The sequence below is a fragment of the Sturnus vulgaris genome, chromosome 3, assembly GCF_052056855.1.
Source record: "Sturnus vulgaris isolate bStuVul1 chromosome 3, bStuVul1.hap1, whole genome shotgun sequence".
NCBI lineage: Eukaryota > Metazoa > Chordata > Aves > Passeriformes > Sturnidae > Sturnus > Sturnus vulgaris.
Genome location: NC_142245.1, coordinates 87,344,389 through 87,355,510, shown reverse-complemented (window position 1 = coordinate 87,355,510; position 11,122 = coordinate 87,344,389). Strand labels below are relative to the sequence as shown.

The 11,122-nt window shown below is 37.6% G+C and overlaps 1 long non-coding RNA gene across 1 annotated transcript in view; it reads right to left on the bottom strand.

Annotated features, from left to right (window-relative positions):
• The window catches only part of LOC148224466 (uncharacterized), a 63,908-nt gene that overhangs the window by 34,565 nt on the left and 18,221 nt on the right, over nt 1–11,122 (bottom strand). The gene's annotated exons all lie outside the window — the stretch shown is intronic.

Below are 11,122 nucleotides of genomic sequence, written 5' to 3'. Positions count from 1 at the left end.
CGAAACATACAGTGCAACTTCAAAGTTGGCACAGAATCACAAAATCATCAAGATTGAAGAGATCTCTGAGATCATCACATCCAACCTATGGATTTATCACCAACTTGCCAACTAGTCCAGAGGACTAAATGCCATATTAGTTGTTTCCTGAACACCTCCAGGGATGGTGACTCCACCACCTCCCTGGGCAGCCCATTCCATTGTTTAACACCCTTTCAATGAAGAAATTTGTCCAGCCTGGACTTTCTCTGGCTTGAGGCTATGTACTGCCACTTATTGCTTGGGAAAAGACTAACTCCCTCCTCAGCTACACCTCCTTATAGGTATTTGGATGAACAGCTCCAGATCCCTCAGTCACTCCCCACAGGACTTACCCTTTAGACAATTCACCAGCTCTGTTGCCATTCTCTGGTCTTGCTCCACCCCCTCAATGTCTTTCTTGCAGTGAAGGGCCTGGAACTGGACACAGGATTTATGGTGTCACTGGTGCCAAGTACAGAGGGCAATCACAGCACCCTGTTGCTGATCCAGGCTAGGATGCCATTGGTGTTCCTGGCCACTGGGCACACACTAGCTCATTTCAGCTGCTGTCAACCAGCACCCTCAGTTCCTTTTCCACCAGGCCTCTTTCCAGGCACTCTTGTCCCAACCTGTAGTGCTGCATGGGAATTGTTTTAGTCAAAGTGCAGGACCTGTCACTTGGCCACGTTGAGACTCTCAGGTCCTCATGTTGTCCCCCCAGCCAGAATTGCAACAGAAATTATACTGCAGAATCAAAGCATATTGAAAGTCTATATGTTAAAACAGCAAAAGAGAGATGTAAAAACTCAATGTTTATGGCACCTAGATAAGAAAATTAAGAAGATCTCTGTGCTGGTGCATGTACTAAGGAGAATAAAATTAAGAAAATTAAGGACAGCCCACACCCTGAACAGGATGGGCAAAGGTACAAAGAGAGACAAAAGGTACACAGAGGTACAGAGAGAATCAAAATGACGCATAAAGGTTGAGAGGGCTCAGAGAAAATAAAACGACTGAGAGAACAAAAAAATCTAATTGAGGTCAGCTCCTAAGGGATATAAAGAATATATCAGAAACTATCATGGCTGCCAACATAGGAAAAAGCTGAGAGCCATGGTCATGACTCAGTATGCTCACTACCCTCCATGGCATCACAAGGAATCCTGGCCAGGCCACCTCAGTACATGCCTGTTAATCCCTGGATGTTGGACAGACTATCTGCACAGACACATGCTGTACTAGCTATGAGAATGTGAGTATGAGCATGAATGTAAAATAAAACTATGATTCCCTCCTACAACATCTCATGAGAAATTTTGTTACATTGTAGCAAGAAGTCAACGTGATTACCTAACACATCTCAAGATGCAAGAGCTAAGAAGTATAATCACCTGGTACTAATGGAAATGCAGAGGTATTTAAACTGCTGCTTTGGTGCTGACTACAAGGCCATACCACATGATCCCATAAACGAGTGCCTGTGGTGGGTAGATCCTGGCTGGATGCCATGTGCCCACCCAAGTCACTCTTATCATTCCCCTTCTTCAACTGAATAAAGGAAAAAAAAAAAATAAAAGAGCCTCACAGGTTCAGATAAGGGTAGGAAGAGATCCCTTAGCAGTTCCTGTCATGGGTAAAACAGATTTGACTTCAGGAAATTAGTTTATTACCAGTCACATCAGAGCAGGGTAATGAAGAATAAAACCAAATCTTAAAACACATTCTCCCTATCTGTCCCTTCTTCCCAAGCTCACTTTACTCCTGACTTCTCAGGAAATGGGGATTGCCATCAATTCATCACACATTTGTTTCTGCCTCTCCTTTCTCCTCTGAGGAAGAACTCTTCACACTCTTCACCTCCTCCAGCGTGAGATTTCTCCTATGGGAAACAGTCTGTGAAGTTCCTCAATATGAGTCCTCTCTATAGGCTGCAGTTCTCCACAAACTGCTCCAGTCTGTGTCCCTTCCACCGAGTACAGTCCCTCAGGCACAGCCTGCTCCAGTGTGGGTGCACTGGAGGGTCACAAGTCCTGCCAGCAAACCTGCTCCAGCATGGGCACCTCTTTCCACAGGTCCTGCCAGGAGCCTACTCCAACATGTGTTCTCCATGGGGTCAGAGCCTCTGTTGGGCATCCCACTGTTCTGGCATTGGCCTCCTCCCCGGGCTGCAGGTGGATTTCTGATCCCCCATGGCCCCCATGGGCTGCAGGGCACAGCTGTCCCACCATGGGCTGCACCAGGGGCTGCAGGGGAATCTCAGCTCTGGCACCTGGAGCATCTCCTGCCCCTCCTTCTGCTCTCACCTTGGTGTCTGCAGAGCCGCTCCTCTCACATATTCTCACTCTGCTCTTCTCTGGCTGCAATTGCTCTCATGCAATAACATTTTTCCTTAAATACATTTACCCAGAAGTGCTACCACCTTTGCTGATGGGCTTGGCTTTGAACAGTGATGAGTTCACATTGGTCTGGCTGGCATTGGCTCTATTTGACACGGAGCAAACCTCCAGCAGCTTCTCACAGGAGCCACTCCTGTACCTCCCCACTACCAGAGCCTTGCCAACCCACCACGTTGTTTAAAGAAAGCCTGGATTTTTTCTATAGGGAAAGAATAATAAAATGTAAAATGTAAAAATGTAAAAATGTATGTAAAATTAGGAAACTAGTTGTTTTCACTGTGCACAGAATTTGTAAAATTAGTCGTATGACGGAATAATCAGACATGGTACACCAAAAGTTTCATCAACTGACCATATTTGTATGCCATTTTTAAACAGTTTCTTTTTCAGTACTCAAAAGTTCTAGTATTTGGTTTTATTTCCTTATAAGTCTATATGAAATATTTGGCACTTCAGAACAACAAGGGCACAAATCTATTATGACTTCTTTCAGAGAACATATGCTTCATTACAATATTAATGTTTTGATTTAGAACTTGGGTTTCTGTATTATTTATTTATTTTATTTATTTAAAGCAAGAAAAACGATAAACACCTGCGTATAAATGCCTTTTGGACTAGGAAAAAGCTAATTTATAATTTTCACAAAACATATCAAATGAAAATTAAATGAGTACGAGTAAATAGGCATTATTACATTTTACATGAACATGGGATGGAGAGTGTCTTCCATTTGGACTGTTACTCCCCCTGATATCTTCAGACAGCTATGGAGAGTCTATGTAAACATATAAAGAAGCAGAAGGATCAGTTTTGTTTCATATGAAGGGGTATTTCACAATGGTCTGTCTAATAGAATTTATGTACTTCTGAGGAGCACCATAAAGCAGCATGTCAAAAATTAAAGGTCTAGCTGCAGCGCTGTAATATGAACAAAAAGACAAACACATGCAAATAAATATTTTCTAAGTGAATAAAGGGACAAGAATATTATACTTCAGCAGTAAGTCTTATCAACATGTTGTGATGGAAAAAGAGAAAAAGCTTCTGCAAACATATCTTTGACTAGCTAGGAAAAAAGTGCAAAGTTCATTTATTTTCCCCTAGGTTAAGGAAATAGGGTACATAAATATTGAGATCCAGGAATATAGTGAAATCTTGTATATTGTCAACCTTTCCTGAGATTTAAAAAAAAAAAAAAAAAAAAAGACAAGTAATAAAGGTTGAAAGTGGAAGTATTACAGTCAGTTAAACTTACACTGCAACAGGAAAACCAGAATTTCCTCAAGTGGCACAAAGCTGACAGAAGTAATAAAAACACTACCTTTATCAGCCATCTGATGCTTTCCTTTATAGAAAGAGATAAGGACAGGAGAGATGTTTGCTGTTTCCAATACTTCATTGATTTCAAGTCACAAAGTATGCTTGTACCAGAGGTACAAGATATTGTTGACCTCATCCTGCAACTGCAACTTAAACTGGAGTCAAGCAATGGGTGTCTATGGACCTCTTTAATGCATTTCCACCAAAAGTATTTTTCCCTTCAAACAACAGAATGTATAGAGATATGAGCAACTTCACAACAGCATTTTTCTCTCAGACACATACAGGCAACCAACAGAGCACCACTATCATCCGAACAAAGCACATTTTCCTTCCTTTCTCCTAAAATTATAGACATTCATAATCATAGAACTGGTAAGTTCAAAGTATAAAAGAAATATTACATTATTTAAACTATCCTTTCTCAGTGCTAGACGGTGATTTTTTTTCCTTTTTTTGTTTCAATGTTTCAAATCTTTTTGTTTTAAAGTTCCAAGTCTAAGTGATGTTATCATGAGAAAACTATTTGTCTTTCAGTCTAAATATTAATTTTCTTAATTCCCTACTTTCATATTTATTTATAATTTCTGTTGTTATTTTTAAACTACTTTTTTCTATGAATTACAACTTGCAGACAGATAAGCTGTCTTTCTTCACAGCTGCCTTAAAAAATATCCTGAGCCAAATGAATCAGTTTTGTAACAAACTATTATTTGGTAAAGCTGTTAAATAGCAATGATCTTAAAACTATACAAAGGACTAGTTCTTCAGAGTAAAGGCCTGACTGCTACAAGGCTTAATTTTCACTTTTCTTTGGTTACAAATCAAAATTTATTGTATCTCTCTGCAAAGACCGTGTGGCTTGTAGCAAATGGAGGTTTTATCAATGCATTATGAATGATACATGTCATGATTTTTCCATGAATCCAGAACCTTCTTTTTCAAAAAACTTGGGGAAAAAAAAGATGTTTTTATTTGATCAGAACATAGCTTGTATATGAACTATTGATCCATTACATTCTTTCATGCTCTGCAAGGCAAGGGAGTCTCTTTATCATCTGCATGTGCCATGGCACATTTCTGAAAAAGAACACACTTTGACAAAAGGTAAGGGAATCTCACATAAAATCGTGTCCTTGTGATATCATCTGAAACAGGCAGATCTGGAACCAATTTATTGAGTGTAAATTACTGACAATTTTGCTTTGAATAACAAAATGCTCCAGAGATTCCTGAGATATGTAGCTATTGGGAGCTGTCTGATGATTTTTATACATGAGGATTTTTCTACGTTTCTTTAACACATCTTTCAACTTAATCAGATACAAAACATGCACAACCTAGCATTCAGGGAAATTATGTGGATTTGTCACACTTCCTGAAGGACTTTGGGATCCATGAACCAATGAATGGATCACACTGAACCATGAATGCAATTTGTTCATCTGTAACAGAAAAAATATGGATATTTGCCATACAATGTTTCAAAATCCCAGAACAATAAATATTTCTAATAGAATTTAGTTTAAGTTATTCACTAAAATTTATTAATATTCCCTTTATTTTCCAGAACAGAATAAGATAGCATGAGATGTGTGTATATGAATAAGACTGTAACAAGCAGAACAGGTAAACTGTACTGCTGAATGATTATGCATCTCCTAATTGTAATAATTCAAAATCTCAGATGAAATATAAAGGCAAAAGCTTTACGTATTAAAATGCCTGGTAAAAAGTACACTGATGGACCTCTTTCATCCCTGCAGCCCACACTTGGCATTGTTTATCATTGATTATAACTATAATCATATGCTGCTGAAGAACAATTTAATTCAGCAGTACACATCTTTTGAAGAAAAAATTATTGTGAACTTTTAAATATAAACTTTGTGAGGATTTGTATGCACTGATTTTAACAAACATATGAGGCAAAGCAAGGAAAGGAAAGGAGACATTTAGAACCAAAATAACAACAAAAATGTATGTAAGATCCACCCTCAGATGCTGCAAATAAATAAACCTTGCTAAATAATTATCTGAACCACTAATGTGTTGAAAAAATGTAGCTCTTTTCAACTTGTCGGTGAATATAACATCACCTCCCTTGGGCAGCCATCAGGTCTTAGCAGGTCAAAAGTACGTCATGCAATAAATGAGAAACCAGCCATAATTTTGTAAAGCATACCAGATCCTCCTGCTTATTTTGTCAAATTTAACAGTCCATGTATCAGATTTGCATTAAGATGATTTCAAGGGCTTATGTTAAAAGTTAACATGTAATACACTGAATTGTATCCAATGTATCCTATTTGAAAAACACAAGAGACTGAAAAGACTTAAAATTGTTGTTCCTGGTAACCAAAATATGAGACCCAGTTTCTTTACAGAACCCTCCAACCTACTGAAAATACAATTATATTGTTTGTTTTAATTTCTTCACTACTCTGTAGAAGTCAAACTATTGACTGGCTCTGAACATTGTGTAGCATCAGGTGAGCAGATCAAGCTCTGTGACCATGCCCAAGAAACTGGAGAAGATCATGAGTAACCTCCTTAGAGATGAGCTGCTGAGAGGAAGGATTGTCAGAGCCCCAGCTAAAAACAGAGCCTAATGAAACAAACACAGAGGAATCCCAGCCACTGTAGAAATGGGGATGGGGAAGTGATGGGGTGGGAAGGATTAACTGAACTCGATTTTTCCAGAAATCACACATTTCAAAAATTAGGATGTTTTGTGAATTCAGGGCCAAGTAATGAAACTTGAAATACAAAAATGTGTTATTTATGAATCCTTATATTAATATTACAGGAGTTTTATCACACTCGTTTATCTCTTCACCTGGAACAATACTGAGCTGAGGAATTTTCATCCTGCTGCCACCAATAGGAAAGAACAATTAAAAGTACAGAACTGAAACACACATTGCTTCTGTAAGTTTGTGTGGAGTTTCGAACTCAACAGGTGCTTGGATCCAGAAGCTCTGCTTCTTACATGAGCATGTCATATCTGTAAGAGTAAGAAATTCATTGCCTCCAGCTACCAATTACTTCAGCACTTATAAGCCTCATGTCTCCCTATTAAACAGAATTTTACCTATGTGAAAGCAGATGTCTTGGCTCTCAACTCCTTCTGACTGAATTGGTAGCCAATTCCTGCTGAGTTTGGAGCCACACCTGCGTTTTTTTTTGTTTTTTTTTTAACTTCAAGCCTGGAAGATAATATACAATTTGATTAAACCAGGCCAAAATTGCTATAAAATTATCCCCAAACAAATTATGGATCAGAGCTTTTTTTTTTTTTTTTTTTTTTTACAAAGTAACTATACCACAACACTATTCCTTCCTTAATTTATGAGACTGAAGTACAGAGGATGGGCTACTCAGTCTTAGATAACCTGCTGTTCATTTAACTGTGTAAACAATGCCATCCCAGTGGTGAGCAAGGGGCCTCACTCCTGCTCTTAAACCTTTTATGCAGTCACAATGACAATGCAGCCATCAGGACACCCTAAAAATAATGTTCACCTCCTCAAAAGTGGTTAGGCAACTCTAGTTTTGTCTCCACTCTAAAACAATTAAAATAAGAGCCAGGGGAAAAAGGAAAGAGTTTTATTTCTACCTGTGAGCAGTAAATATTTTCTTACTCACGTATTTTACCTGTATATTTAATTTAAAAGCTATAAATTTTTGGTTTTGAGCTGGGCTGTGGGGGAAAGACAGGACTTAAAACAATCCCAGGTAATTAGAGATCTAGCAAACTCTTTGTGTGTTGATCACAACACTTACAACAGTTTGGGGAGAAGCTACAGATTTTTATTACAGCAGTTGAGAAGCAGTTAACCATTGATCCAACTGACAGAAGGCTGCTGCTTAGGAAACCCTTAAAATATTTGCTGAGAATTTTTAAATTTTGTGGAAAGGACAGAGATGATTCTTTACTTTTCAAATTTTCCTATATGCAGACCACATATAGCACATATAAATAAGAGTTGTTTTTTAAAGGCCGAATCACATCCTTAAAAAAATCTGACAAATGTGCTTGTATATGTGTTCATAAACACACATACACACCTGTGGAGTGAAGTCTGTGTTTTAAGTCCATATAGAATTTATATATGGATAGATAGATAGATAGATAGATAGATAGATAGATAGATAGATAGATAGATAGAAAAACAGAGTGGAGAGGAGACTGTGAAAAGAGAACTGATGAACTTTAGACATGGTTTGTCTCACCTCATTAGATAGAGATAGATGTCTCACCACATAGATCCAAAGTAGTTCACCATAGGTTGCCCTGATGGTGAATGGCCAAAAAAATGCAAGGAGCCCAAGGAAGGGAGATATCCTGAGCTGGGACTTGTTTGTAAGGGAGACACGGTGAAAGAAAGGAATGTAGGTAGGTGACACCAGGCACCCAGTTTTGCCTGGAGTCCTCCAGGGTGGTTCCCACCCTCTATATTGTTGCCATCATTTATTATCTAGGTTTCATTGTCATGTTTTCTGAACATATCGAGTATTTACTGTTAAAATTTGCCTTGAAAGCTATTATCAGCCATTTATCAGGATTTTACCTAAACAGTGACACATCAATACTTTTGCAGGACATCCCCACATGCTGAACCACTGAAAAATGTCTGTGCTACAACAGTGAGTTAAGCTGGCACGTAAGAAGATAAAATGGTATTAGTTTCATGAACATTGCCTTAGCAGCTCCCTGTCTCATTGCACACACCTTTAGCCTCCCTCCCAGAATGTGCTGCTCTCGGAATGGATGAAGGCCTCCATCTTTCGGCTCCCGGAGCTTTCTCCCTTTATCTTCCTGTCAGCTTGTCTCCCTAAGCAGTTTGTAACAACTGACCTTCAATTTCCTAGAAATCAAAACATGTAAGGGTATTTGCTAACTGTTGTATCGCTTTGAAGACTATCTCTGTCAAACCAAAGTTTGCACCTTGTCAAAACCAGAACCGCTGACACTAAGAAATTGCAATACTGTCCTTCACTTAATGTCTTGGGAATGCTGACAGGGATGGATTGTGCACTTTGTTTACTTATTTATTTATTTTTGCTTATTTTGCACATAGCTTCCTATTAAGTTAATCAGCTAATACTACAGGGACTGTTCATAATTCACCGCAGATATAGAGCAATGGGATTTCAGTGACCAAGGCAAGAATAATATGAAATGTCAACAAAAATGAAATGTCCAAGAAATTTTGATCAGTATTTTAGATTAAACATTAATGCATAGTAACTTCATATCTGTCATAACTTTCAGTGTACTTCTAAGTCTCTCATAAAAAGTGAGCTTATAAAAATCCCACTTAACCTCCCCAAAAATCCAATTTTGCAGTTCTTTCATTATTATAGATGTTTATTAATAGAGTAACCTGATAGAAAAAATGCTGAGTGACTTCTACTGGTTCTTATCCCCTCAAGTACCACTAATCCCCTCAAATACTGCTATATTGTGTGTCCTACAAAAATCCCTTCTACATCTCACCAGGGGTCATAACAGAGATTCAAATTTATGCAAACTTATATACAAAATTAATCATAATCAGCATTTGAACTGGCTTGTTAATTTAGGTTTTAATGTTAATTTAGCTGTGTATTAATTTTGTCATGCAATATTTTCATGGGCTTTTTTAATAACCATGTACCAGATGGTGTTCCCTTAAAACTACCCATTTTAAACCACTTACATTTAATCTTTTCAAAGGTAAATTTAGTTATATCAAATTTTACCTTGAAAAAGGGCTTGCAAAATATATTAAAGTAGTACAAATAGACAAATTAGCAAAAAGACATGAGTGAGAGCTCTGTAAAAAAGCTGAGCATTTGTGTACTTAAACTAAAACTTATCCTTTATCTAGAAGGCGATAAAGGCTTTGATGTCTTGTTTGTTTTAACTGTATGCTGTAACTTTCCCATATTCATGGATTTTCATAGCGCATTTTATTTTTCATCTCACTCACTGTTTTCGTCTGTTTCAGATCAAATTGCAATCACCTAGTACAAAAGACAAGTACTAGCTGTTCCCTTATAACAATTCCTTATGAAGGGCAGACAATAACAAAAGACAAACAAACCAACCACCCAAAAAACCAAACAAACAAACAAAAAAAGAAGAAACAAAAATCGAAGCAAAAAATTACAATCAAAAGTCAGGAGTACGGGCTCAGAAAGAAATCAGAAAACAACTCTGATAATGTTAATATTATTCACAATGCTTTCATCCTGAAGACACTTAAATCTAGGCTTAACTTTATGTACCAAATTAATAACTTCATTGAGTTGTGAGAAATTACTCCTATGAATAAAATTTAATGTACATAAAAGTATAAAGAGGTCTGGGTATGCATTCTCTTTCTCTTACAGAGAATTTTAATTTTCTTGAATGTCCTCTGTGAACACACTCCAGTTTTTCTGCATCCATTGTCATGGTTCCGCACTAAAAGCACCACAGGTTGTCATTGAAGAAGAGAGTAAGAAAAAGGTTCTCTGTTCTCATTTTTATTATTGTTCTCTCCTTAGTTAACTCAGCAAAGTAATTTAGCATCTTTGTGTCTATGGAATGTAGTTACTGGGACATCTTTTGAAACACTTCAAATCTATAGTTGGAAAACGTATGCTTATTCAATGTAGTATCATAAATAAAATACATGAGAGAAGAGTAAAAGGGAAAAAAGGAAAAACTATTTAAAAATAAACAATTCCAATGAAAAGGGCATGGGGCGGGGGCATAAAATAATGCAAGTTTGCTTCATTTTGTTTCATTCACAGTGTCTGGATGTTTTCTCCCTCATGAAATTGAATTGAATTTCAGTGAATTGCTTTCACTCTCCATCCCTCATTCCTATGAAAGAGATGATCATAACACAGAATAAAACAGAACAAAGTGACATGCACATTAGCAGAGGTTGAGATGTGCCAAATACTGAAAAAATAAGGAAAAAGAACACTTAATTCCAGCTGAATGACAGCTCTCTCAGAGAAAGAGGGGACACATATTCATTACTGAAGCAACCTTGTCCATTGTGTTTTATCCCTATCCCTGTATTATCACTGATTAGAGGATTTTATACAGAACAGTACATTACCTGGGTTGTCTGTGACTGTGATAGTATGCTTTAACCACTTCCAAAAATCAACCCCATAAGGTGTGTTCTACTCAGGCCTCCATGATCATACCAGCATATTCCAAGCACATCCAGAGCTCAGAAAACAAGGAGTCTTCAGACATTACACCTCTCCCATAAGCTCTCATGGCACACCTGTAAAAATATGCTCTGGGATATATTTGAGAGATCTACCCTGTATCACTGCATGGGAGATGCTGTTTAATTTTGTACCAGCATCTTTGACACCACTTGGAAACA